Source organism: Monodon monoceros, unplaced genomic scaffold (genome assembly GCF_005190385.1).
Source record: "Monodon monoceros isolate NGI ecotype Baffin Bay Population unplaced genomic scaffold, NGI_Narwhal_1 Super_Scaffold_12, whole genome shotgun sequence".
NCBI lineage: Eukaryota > Metazoa > Chordata > Mammalia > Artiodactyla > Monodontidae > Monodon > Monodon monoceros.
Genome location: NW_021703768.1, coordinates 122,931,969 through 122,945,443, shown reverse-complemented (window position 1 = coordinate 122,945,443; position 13,475 = coordinate 122,931,969).

Genomic DNA, 13,475 nt, shown 5'->3' with positions numbered 1-13,475 from the left:
TATAATTAGATAGATATAGATAGATATAAAATCATTTCATTGCTTCACTACTATAGTTTACTCACATAAACATGTCCTTGAAATTCAGGTATTTTGCACTCAATAGCTATTAAAAACATAACGCAAATATGAGCTGTGTCTTCAGTGAACCATTTTATTAAATCAATGTAAAAAAAGAATTAAAGAAATTCAGTGAATCTTTTAAGAAACCAAATAGACTTCCTGTAGTCAAAGCTTGATAACTCTTAAGATACTACAGATGGGCATAGCTGTACAGCACAGAAAAACAAATACCACCTTTGCCCAATTGGCAGTTATAGATCCTAACATTTAGTATATCAAAGTGAACTGAAGAGGCAGTGTTGGCTCAAAACTGATTAATATCATCAGGGCTCTAAGTCTTTGTTATGAAGTCACTCTTCAGAAGTGACTCTTGAGAAGTGTTTCCAATGCTGAGTCAGTTTTTCTTTTCTTAATAACTACCATTTTTGAACACTTACCTTAAGCCCATGGTAGGTACTTTGCATACACTATTTTTAATCCCCTGCAGGGCAGGCATACTGTCCCCATTTTACATATGGGGACACTGAGGCTCAGGGGTAAGACTCACCCAAGTTTGTATTGATAGAATCTGCTTCTGAGTTCACTCACATGATTGTTGGCATATGTCACTTCCTCGTGGGTTGTTAGACTGAGGACATACCACATGGGTCTCTTCATGGGGCTGATGACAACATGGCAGTTTGCTTCTCCCAGCATGAGCAATCTAAGAAAGAGAGGAAGAGAGAGAGACAGAGAGAGAATACCCAAGATGGAAGCCACAGACATTTTGTAACCTAATATTAGAGTGAAATTCCATCACTTCTGCCCATACTCTATTCATTAAAGCAAGTCAATACATCCAGCCCACACTTAAGGGGAGCGGATTGCACAAGAGCTGAATACCAGGAGGTGGGATCACTGGGGGCCATCTCACCTACCACACTTCCTTTCAGGTTTCAACTTACACAATTACTTCCTCCAGGAAGCATTCTTCAGAGAGAAAATCTGACCACTAGCCACCCCCATCTAGGTAATTTCCCCTATCATATTCTCCTATAGCACACAAGATGCCTTTGTAACATTCCAAGCCCTTGTTACTACCTATTGTAACATTGAGCATTATGGGTATAATGTGTTTTACATATTTTACCTTATTTCTTTTCCTGTCAACTCACTTTATTGTTTTTAATTCTGAAGTATTTTAAAGTAAATTATAAACATCATGACATTCCATCCCTCAATACATCAGTATTTATCTCTTTTTAAAAATCTCATAGTTTTCTACATATCAAAAATAACATTTTCACTTCTAACATAATTAGCAGTAATACCAAATCCATATTCAAATTTCCTCAACTGTCGCTAAAATGTCCTTTTCAACTGGTTTGTTCTGATCCAATCAGGATCCAATTCAGAACCATACAATGCATCTGGTTGCTATGTCACTTAAGACCCTTTTAACCTAGAACAGTCCGTTTTTTCATGACACTGACTTGTTGAAGATCCCAGGCCAGTTCCACCTTTTGGATCTGTCTGATTGATTCCTCTAACCCTTGTATTTTTTATAAGTTGGAAGTTAGATCTGAAGACTTGATCAGATATAAATTGAACATTTTTATCAAGAGGACTTCATAAGTAGTACTGTGTATTTCAGTTACATCATACCAGGAGACACATGAATATCCCAATTTCCCACCCTTAATCACTGACATTGGGTTAAGGTTATGACAGCTCAATCCTTACATTGTAATCAGAATGTTATCTGCACTATTAATAATTACTTTTGGACAACAGTCATAAACCAAGACCATCTCCAGCAAAATTGAACAAATGGTCACCCTACCTATCCACCAAGACCTAATGGTTTAATGATTTTATCTTTTCCTGAATCAATACTTTCCTTAGGGCTAGCAAAATAATGATTTTCTAATTACATGTTACTTTCTACATTTACTAGCTAACAATTCTTCTGTAAATTAGAGATTTCCTTCAACAACAGGGGCTATTGCCCCCAAATACAGTTTCTATGCTAAAAGTGGATAAATGCTTAGTTCTTTCCCTTCATTTATCAACTTTCAAAATAAAATGATGGTTTGATAGTCATCTCAACTGGGAACAGATTCTTTTTTCTGACTTCTTTAAGTATTATTACAGACACACGGGTTTTCAGTTATTCAATCCGTTTCAATTAGCTACAATCAATAATCATTTTTGATGCTAGAAATTTCTTACATTATCCATTTTCTTTTCACAACAATCATCTAAGTAAGGTAATATCACTGTCTCTTTTACATATCAAGAAACTGAGACAAAGAGAAGTTAGGTAACTAAGAAATTTACTAAGGTGGCTCAGATAGTAACTTCAATGTGCAGTTGAATACAGACTCCAAGAGAGTAGGAATGCATTCATGTTTTTAATCAGTGAATATAGCTCAGTGCCAGTTAATAAATAAGTCAATGAGCAAATTAGTTAATGATTATCATTTCTAGTTGACACCAAAAAAAAAATTCTAATACCTACTAAAGACTTTCGGATAAAATAATATCTGGGATTAGCTTCAAAATAAACAAGAATGGGGAGCAGCAAGGTCAGGGAGAGAATGTGAGGGGAGGGCAGCAGGTTATAGATGAAACAAGGTTGACTATACCTTGATAACTGTTGAAGCTGGATGATGGGGAGATGAGGGTTTATGATACTATCCTTTCTACTTTTTTAATATTGAAATCGTCCATTCATAGAGAAAATATTCTAAGCCCTTGAAACATTCAACTATAGGAAGCTGCCTAAAAGTATTTAAACTGATACACAGCAAAACGTGTCTGCTTACATTGTTAGTTTTTAGTTGGACAGTCGATGAGAAAGTAAAGGAGGTACCCCAACACACGTAAAGAGTAAAAACATCTTCATAAGGGAGATTAAGGTAACAAAAATCTCATGTTTGACTTCTTAAAAATTGAGATATAATTAACTCGTTTGACCTTTTGTTGGAAAGCCAACAATGCTGTATGCTTTTTTTTTTTAATGCCAAAACTTGTAGAAAATCTGATGACTACAAAAGGAAGGGGAAAAGAAACTTGTGAATCTGTCTTCTAGAAGAAAAGATATCCTCAAGAGAAGGATTTATCCAAGTTGACCAAATTGAGGAGCCAGATAAAAAGACACCAGGTCACAAAACACAATGGGGTACAAATAGATATCCATTTAAAACCTTGTTTTCAAGTAAACATGAAAGGAATGAGGAAAACAGAAAATTACCATTAGAACACCACAGTAATCATTGCTGCAGGCAAGATCTACTGATGAGTGCTAAAATTAGTGGGTGAAACTTTAAGGAGAAACAGGATATTGCATTACTCAAAGTATCTCCACCCCAAATTTATAAATCACTGTGGTGGTTTTAACATATGTCCACAAGTTCTTTGGTAGTCCTCCCTTCAGAAGGTGGAGTTAAGTCTCCCCTCTCCTTGAGTGTAAGTTAGACTTAGTGACCACCAGATACAGCTTACATTTGCAGTGGAGAAACCCAACAGACATCATCTTAACCAAGTGATGGTGATTAACATCTTCAGTGACAGCATGCACCCCTAATATGACATGATGAGAAGGGCTCTTCACCTCTGTGCTATTCTTCCACAAAATCTGTAACCTCCATCTAAACTTGAGAAAACATTAAACAAACTCAAATTGAAGAACATTTTACAAAACACCTGATCACTATTCTTCAAAAGTGTCTAAGTCATGAAAGACAGGTAAAGACAGAGAAACTGTTTAAGGCAACAAAGGAAACATGACAACTAACTGCAATGTGGGATCTTGGCTTGCATCCTGGAACCAAAAAAGGACACTAGCGGGAAAAGCCATGGAAATCTTAATACAGTGTGTAGTTTAGTTAGTATTGTACCTCTTAGGTTTGTTTGTTTGTTTGTTTGTTTTATTTTTGGCTGCGTTGGGTCTTCATTGCTGCGTGTGGGCTTTCTCTAGTTGCTGCGAGCAGGGGCTACTCTTCATTGCGGTGCGCAGGCTTCTCATTGCGGTGGCTTCTCTTGTTGCAGATCACAGGCTCTAGGCGCACGGGCTTCAGTAGTTGTGGCATGCGGGCTCAGTAGTTGTGGCACATGGGCTCAGTAGTTGTGGCTCGTGGGCTCTAGAGCGCAGGCTCACTAGTTGTGGCGCATGGGCTTAGCTGCTCCACAGCTTGTGGAATCTTTGCAGACCAGGGCTCAAACGTGTGTCCCTGCATTGGCAGGCAGATTCTTAACCACTGTGCCACCAGGGAAGTCCCCTGTACCTCTTAGTTTTGATAAATGTACCATGGTTATGTTGACACTAAGGGAAGCTGGGTGCAGAGGATTTCGGTATTAACTTTGCAACTCTTCTGTAAATCCAAAATTATTTCAAATAAAAAGTTTTTAAAATATGTTTTCAGCTTCCAGATAGCTAACTCTCAATGATGCCAAGTGCAGAGGGTGGAAACCACAGCCATATTGTGATGTATGCCTTATTATCCATCTATAAAATGAGAGGGTTGGACAAGATGCTCATCCAATGATCAGGGCAAGCAGTGCACAGAAATGTCCCTAGTAAAGGCTCAGTTACCTGAGTGCCAAGAGAGCACCCAAGGTACCCTTGACCTTGGGAAATACGTGTGGTTAAGTTAAGGATTGTACTCCTAGCTTTACTGTTCTCCAAATATATTTTCTTGGCAAAATAAGACTAGAACCAGGGACTTCCCTGATGGCACAGTGGTTAAGAATCCACCTGCCAATGCAGGGGACACGGGTTCAATCCCTCATCCAGGAAGATCCCACATGCTGTGAAGCAGCTAAGCCCATGCACCACAACTACTGAGCCTGCAGTCTACAGCCCGCAAGCCACAACTACTGAGCCCATGTGCCACAAATACTGAAGCCTGCACACCTAGAGCCCGTGTTCCACAACAAGAGAAGCCACCACAATGAGAAGCCCGCACTCCGCAACGAAGAGTAGCCCGTGCTCACCACAACTAGAGAAAGCCCACATGCAGAAACGAAGACCCAACACAGCCAATAATAAATAAATAAATATATTTATTTTAAAAAAAAAGACTAGAACCAAAGATCCATTTCGATAAACCAGAATGCCAATTTATTTACAGAGAATTACACCTGTCAGGTGAGCCAGACATTCCTATCCTCTCTGTGGGCAGAATTACAGAGCAAGCAAAATTATCAGAAAGCAGTTCAATGTGATTGGAAGCAGAACAAGGGCAGTAAGTTATTTGATTTGAATCTTTAGTGGGATTGGGTCATGATAGTCTGAAATTCACTATCCCAAATAGAGATATACTTTCCACTTAGAGCATCTTTGCCTACTCTTGCATTGGGGAACTCTCTGTCCCACCCAAGAACCTCTTCCTTGCATACATAGCTAAGCCTACTTCTCTAGCTAAGAGATTTAAAAAGAGGTGTGTTCTTTTCTGTTCCGCTCTATAGGAAGCAAACAGAAAGGAAGTCATTTTTATTATTAACATCATTGGCTGATTCAGTCAACAAACAATAAATAATTAGTGAGCTCATGAATTTGCAGTCCTTTAAGATAATTTCATGGATCTCCTGGGATCTGCAAGCCACAGGGTAGAGTACAGTACTCTGGGATGACCATCTATGTTTCGTTTCCACAATTTTTTCCCAATAGAATACCATATAATTATTTAGGCTTCCACTTATTAAATGATAATCACATTCCCTAGGATTACCCTCATTTGCATTTGTCCTAGAATAATCAACCACTCATTTGCAATCTCTTGGTTTATTAACATAAATGACTATACCTAAGTCCATTGTATTATATATGCATTTTACTAGTTTAACTCCAAGAAACTCTGGATTTGTTCCAAAATGCTCAATGACACATTTATAATCTCTTGGTTCATTAATATAAACTGTTAATCAAATGCATTGTTTAAAGTAACTGCTATTTATCTTACTAAATTGGTGAGGCATTTCTCTTTCCTTCTTTTGGCAACAACAATTATGTCTTTTGGGGTTCATTCCAGCTCTAAAATCATACTATTAAAATTTTTCTGTTTTTTTTTTTTTTTTTTGTGGTACGCAGGCCTCTCACTGCTGTGGCCTCTCCCGTTGCAGAGCACAGGCTCCGAACACGCAGGCCCAGCGGCCATGGCTCACGGGCCCAGCCGCTCCGCAGCATGTGGGATCTTCCTGGACCGGGTCACGAACCCATGTCCCCTGCATCGGCAGGCGGACTCTCAACCACTGCGCCACCAGGGAAGCCCCAGTTTTTCTGTTTTTCAAAATTAAAACAACATCATCTCAGGAATCCTCACATAATGGTTATTTTTTTAATTAGGAAGTTAAGGATTTTGTTTATTTTAAGAGACGTTATGATTGAAAGCTGTGAAAGGACAGCTCTAAAAGATAACATTATTTTTAAAAGACTTTAATTAGCTAGCTAAAACAACAAATACTTTCCCTACACATAGTAAAATGAATGGGTGTACTGTCTAAGGAAGAGGTGTGTCCCTAAAGCAATCCTGGGACCCAAGGGAAAGGGTTCAAGTTGACTAAAGAGCATTCTTAGTCTTTGTTTTTTTTCATAAAAGTAATATTTAAGACTCTACTATAATGCAATTGTTTTAAATACTGTCATACACAATTTCCCCAAATTGCCAACTTGAGAAGTTACAAAAGCAGTTAATTGGAAAGCTAAAAAGAATCTTTGAGATCATCTAGTCCATTCTTTGCACAAATTTGATGAGGAAGCAGAGACCCTGAGAGTTTGATTATTAACTTTCTCACAGTCACATATCCAGTTAGTGGCAAAAACAGGAGTAGAACCCAAGTCTTGACAACATTGTGCTTCCTCAGTTCAGTTTGAAAGCTCTGTCTCTTAAAATTTACAAAACTCAACATCTGTAGTATATCATTAAGCACCACACCAGTCTCAGGACAAAGTAAAGTAATAATTTGTTATTGCTGTAGCAATAACTCCATCTTAGAAGTTACATGAACTCCTCTCCATTACAAAAACGTATCAGACCAAGTGTTCTAATTTCGAATTCAGAAGATAATTCATTTGTCGATTTGGCAAATCCATTCATTTGTCCGTTTGGCAAACATTTGATGAACACTTACTGTGTGCCAGGAACTATCACAGTTGCTAAAGAAACAAGAGTCACTGTCCATGGAGTACACAGCCTAGAAGAGGAAGTAGATAAACCAAATCATAGCCATGGCAAATGACTAGTGTTGACTAAGTGACTACCACATGCAAGCATTTTACATGGAACTTCCCAGTTAAGTCCTCATGACAATCATATGCGGCAACAATTTATCCCCACTTCACAGATGAGGTAGCTGAGAATTAGAAAGGTTCATCGAGTTGCCCAAACTCATACAGTTTAAGTGGTATAGTCAGGCAATTCCACACTATTGCATTTGCCCTGAATCTTTATGCCATACTGCTGGGAATTCAGGCAGAAACACAGAAGCAGGGCCTCTGATTGGAGGGAAAGTCCACTGTGAAGATGCAAACTGAGGAAGCAAACAAGGACCAGGAAAGGATGCATTAAGGGATAGCATTTTGGAAGCAATTTTAGGAACTAAAGCACTAATGTACAGGGGAGTGGCAGGAGATGAACTAGAAAGGTGGGTGAGCTTATATTTATTCCATAGGTAATAAGTTTTGTGGGGATTTTTTGCGGTACGCGGGCCTCTCACTGTTGTGGCCTCTCCCGTTGCAGAGCACAGGCTCCGGACGCACAGGCTCAGCGGCCATGGCCCACGGGTCCAGCTGCTCTGCGGCATGTGGGATCCTTCCGGACCGGGGCACGAACCCGCGTCCCCTGCATCAGCAGGCAGACCCTCAAACACTGCGCCACCAGGGAAGCCCGGTAATAAGTTTTTATTCAGGGGTTTCAAGTAGGGAAGTGACAGGATCAGATTTGCTGACTACAGTCAGTATGATGAGTTAGAAAAGAGTAAGTTTGCAGTCAGGGAGACAGTAGAAATTGTTGTGATTGACCATAATGAGACTTTGAGCTAAGACAATGACAGCAAGACTGGAGAAGAGGGGACAGGTTCAGGAGCTTTTTTTTTTTTTTTCTGATTAGAAGTTATTTGATTTGAGTTGGTCAAAGACCAGAGATATGAAATGTTGCAAATACATCATCAAAGATAAGCTCTAAACAAACAGTTAAGTGTAACTGTGAATTTGTTATCTTTTATAGATTCGTCCTTATTACATGTAAGTGTGTATATATATATATATGTATATAACTTTTCAGAAATATATTTTGTAAAACAGGATGGAATCACCTGTAATTAAACAAGGAAGTTGCAGGTGTGATATCAAAAAAGAAGACTTTAGAAACTTTTAGCCATTTGTCCACTTTTCTGCAAACTTTTTTGTGGGTAGCCCTTGCTTGAAATACTGGCATATTCCATTTGGAACATACTTCTATTCTCTTTCTTCCACTCAGGTGGAAACAAAGTAAGGGTTTTTTTTGTTTGTTTTTTCCTTTTTCTTTTCTTTTTTTTTTTTTTTCCGCACCCGTGTGTCTTGGGGGATCTCAGTTCCTGGACCAGGGATTGAACCCTGGCCACCGCAGTGAAAGTGCCAAATCCTAACCACTAGACCACCAGGGAACTCCCGAGGGTTCTTAAATCTCAATGAGATTATGATGATTGTTGAAACGCAAAATGGTCAGTTATACAAGCCTCAGCCCCCGAAGATCCGCGTTGCTGAAGCTAACGGCTAAGTGAAGACAATTAAGAGAAGGGAAGGCAGCAAAGTGACACATGTTGAAGGGAAATGACTAGCTTTCATACCTAATCTGTTACTTCATCCCTTATGTCAGAGGCCATGCCAACAGTCTCCCTTCGCCGGCGCTGTTTTCCGCCAGCCCTCTTTCATGCCTGACCTCGTGAGATGCACATGTGCTCTACCTCCTCTGGGGCACCTCACCTGAAAGATTGCTGGTTCCCGCACTGCCCCAGAGCAGGAGCTATTTAAAAGGTAGGATCAACAAAACTAGGTGAGTGATTGGATTTGAGTGTGGGACAGGTGGGGAATTTTAGGCCACATTAAGATTTCTAACTGGGGCAGCCTGGGTTACATAGGGATAACTTCTCCAACCTCAGAGATCAAGTATATAGTTATAGTCACAGACATAAATTCTAAATAGACTTGCTGGGTTTGGACTCTCTGTATCATATTCAAATTTCCTTGTTAACCAGATACTGTAGGACTTTTAGAACGAAACAGAAACAGAGGAATGTGGAAATTAAATGGTTTACCCACAGCCCAGTCACTTGCATCAGAACATCAAAACTTCATGAGATTTGAATTAGGAAGTTCCCAGAACTAACATGAAGGGTCACAGATCCCTTTATGCAGAAGAACTTGTTAGGCCAAAGTAATCATACTAAAAAGTAAATAATAAAGCAAATCACTTTTAGTGGAATTCACTATTAGTGAAATGACACATTCATTCATAGCCTTTCTAACTTATACATTTCTACACTTGTAAATGGAAACAGTATCATGAGACCCAGCTCCTGCCCTCAAGAAGCTTATGGTCTAGTTTAGGAAGAGACTAAGAAGCTAAAACTGCAGCACAGATGATAAAATTTCCAACAGGAGTAGCTCAGATGCTGGGAATCCCAGAAGAGGGTGAGGAGACCCAGCCCTGAGGGCAGTGGCCCCTCCTCCCTGAGGTCAGGCCGCCTACCCTGTAGGAAGCATGTGATTGTATTAGGCACAGACAATGTGGTGGGCATTTCAGGTAGCAGCAAAGCATGGGATGGAAGAAGGACATTTTGACTCACCCCACCATTTTGTTCCAGGAGATGTTTCAATGCTGCAATACCAAGAAGTAAGCAAGCAATATCGAAGGACTGCTGCAGCTTCTCTGTCACAGGTTGCCTGGGTTTGAATCCTGGATCTGCCTTTTACCTGCTGCACAATTTGGGACAATTTATTTCCACTCCTTGTGCCAAAGTTTCCCCATCTTAAAATGGGAATAATAATTGTATCTCCGCAGAGTTTCTGTGGGGGTTAAATGAATGTAAGCCCATTTAAAGTGTTTAGAACAGGGCTCATAGTAAGTGCTCAATAAAAATTAGCTATTACCATTTCTATAAATATAATATTTTTTCTTATTATTTGACCTCCTCTTGCTGTCTTTATCTCTCATGTCTGAATCTTTCTCTCTGTTTTACCTGGCTCTCTCTGTTGCATATACTGCTCTCAATTTTCTCATAGGTTAGCTAAGTAATAAATACAAAGTATTAGTCTGATGTCCAATTCATAATGGATATTTCTAGTAAAAATAACCAATACAAATTGAAACTGAAAATAGCTATCATTGCATGCAGTAAAATGTGATATTGACTAAAAATTGACTGAAGATCAAATCTTAAAGTGCAAATATGCAAAATTTGAGCCAGCAAAGTTGAGCCTGGTAGAAATAACAGTCATTGAAGAAACTTCACACAACTATATAACAATTGATAAAATTTGATGCAGACAGAACTGCTGGATGACTCAAATCTTCTCTCTGAAATTTAAATGAAGAGCTAATTCTGTCAGAAATAACCCTGGTAGAGCAGTGTTTAAAAATCCGCCTGCCAATGCACGGGACACAGGTTCAATCCCTTGTCCAGGAAGATCCCACATGCCGCGGAGCAACTAAACCCGTGCGCCACAACCCGTGCGCCTGCGTGCCACAACTACTGAGCCTGCACTCTAGAGCCTGTGAGCCATAACTACTGAAGCCCACGTGCCTAGAGCCCATGCTCCGCAACAAGAGAAGCCACCGCAGTGAGAAGCCCGCGCACTGCAACGAAGAGTAGTAGTAGTAGTGGGGGAAGAGTAGCCCCCACTCGCAGCAACTAGAGAAAACCCGTGTGCAGCAACGAAGACCCGATGCAGCCAAAAATAAATAAATAATATTTTTAAAAAAGAAACTTTAGTAAATAAAAAAATAGCAAAAAATGAAAAAATACTGTCTAATACAGAAAACTGATCCAGAAAAGGATTGGTGTTTTGGGGGAGGATTATTTATTGGGGTTTATGATTTATTGGACTTTGATCCTGAAAATGCTTTCTCAATGAACATGTAACAGTGTTGGTATAATTTTGATTCAATGTCAAAAATGCCATTAGGGTCCAAAAAATTAGGGTCAGGATGGCGGTATGGATCAAGGGGTGTACGTGTGTGTGTTTGTGTGCACAAGTGTGTAGAAGTTAGGGAAAAACAAAAGGCAGCATGGCCTCAGAAATGGAGTGGCATGTAGATTATCCCCCATGCTATTAGTAATCTCCTGTTAACCTAACTGATGGGCCAGAGACAGAGTAGTGCACAGGCTTCAGGATCAGGCAGACTTCGGTTAAAAAAGGGTTCCATCACTCACTAGCTGTCACCCTGCAAAAGTCACCACCTCCCCGAGCCTCAGCTTCATCTGAAAGCAAGAATGGCAATAGTACTCACCTCGTAAGGTTATCATGAGGACGCCTTGAGACAATGCCCCTGGCAGGTACCTGGCTTTCAGTCTGCCCTTGGAAGAGATGTTAGCCACCATTACTTGTTATTGTTCTAATTTTTCAGTGTGTCTGTGCTCCCGGAAGTTACTCATACAGCTGGCAGCCAGCTAGATGAATAACTTCTTCTGAATAGGGTCTTCATATCATATTTCTTTACCCACCCTCCCCAGCCCAGTTTCCAGGACCCCAACACAATGCCATGCTTATCATATGATCCCAGTGATTTTTAGCTGTATGTTGAGTGCATATTAAAGAAAGAGAGAAATGAAAGGGGAGAAAGAAAGGGAGTTGGGGGTCAGGGCTGTTAGACATACGCGGTGCATCAAAGGACCGCCAGACAGCTGGTGAGCAGGGGAACACTCCTAGGTGCTAGGTACTAATTAGCTGACAGGTGGGTCAAGGGTTGGAAAAGGCGGGAAACAGTATATTGTTTACTTCCCAGAATGAGAGGCTGCCCCGAGGCCAGGTTCCCTAACATCGCCACTCCTCCTGGCTCAATTGGTACAAGTGAAGACTATGCTCCTCTCCACCTTGAAGAAGCCCTGGGCTGAGTGAAGAGGAGCTTTGCAGACAGATTTGATACCTAAACTTACAAGAAAGGCTCTGGGCCACTTTGGCCTCAGCTAGCACTCCACTTCCTCTGGTCACATCTTCCCTGACACTAAAATACAGCTTAGAAAGACAGCTTAGTGCCCTTACAGTCGCTGTAGCTTCCTCAAGCTGCAGCCCCCTCTCTCTTTGATGAGCCTGCAGGGCTGTAATTCTCATCCCCTGACATTTATGGGAGGCTGCGTATTAGCAAAAGGCTTTACAGCCATTTTTATGAGGGCTGCCTCCCTGAGACCTGTCAGGTATAGTCACCCAGGCCAAGCAGAAGGAGAGAGCAAGGGCTGGCGAGTAATGGTCCTCGCCCCCCGGCCCGCAAAGAGCCCAGATCGGAGCCTTGCAGGTGCCACATTTCTTCAATCGCGTGTCATGGCTGATCGGCTTGCCCTCGTAGCCTTGGCAGCTGTCAGTCATCCTCTGCCACGTCTGACTCATCAGTGGGTCCTGAAGGTGCAGCTCCCAAAGGCATCTTCTGTCCATCCATTTCTGCCCATGTCCACGGCACCACTCTGGTCCAGCCTACCTCCCACACAGCCCCTGCCTGGCTCTGCCTCCTAGGCTTGTCCCCTGCCCTACCTTCCATGATCCACACAGGAGACAGAGTGATCCTCTAGATGTTTACTTATTTCTTTCATGTACGCACCTGTAAACTTTCTGATACTTCTGGGAAAATCTTTATGGAAATTGTAGAGCGAAAATGTCCTACTGAAAGAATAATCTCTTTTAAATTTTATTTATTTATATTTTTGGCCGTGCTGGGTCTTTGATGTTGTATGCGGGCTCAGTAGTTGCAGGGGCTTAGTCGCAGCATGTGGGATCTTAGTTCCCCGACCAGGGATCGAACCTGGGCCCCCTGCACTGGGAGTGCAGAATCTTAACTGCTGGACCACCAGGGAAGTCCCAGAATAATCTTTTAAAAACAAAAATAGTGACCTTTCAACAGCTTCCTCTATTGGGTCAGATTTGAAAATCCAAGTTCCTTCGCAGACTGCAGGGTCCCTGCATGATCCAGCCCCTACCCGCCCCTCTGGCCTTCCCTCCACAATGGTCCCTGCTCCCACGACAGGTTCAGGGACCCACTTCTCAATCTGCCCGCAGAGCCCTGGGCTCTGCTCTCAGCTCAGCTGAGTTTGTCTCAACCTCCCGGTCTCAGCTCACGTGTCACCTCCCAGCCCCCGAGTCTTAAATTGCCTGTTAAGTGCTTTCAGAGCCATCTGAACAAACTTTTAATGTTTCTTACTTGTTGACTTACACATAGTCTGTCTCATTTGCTAGAATGTAC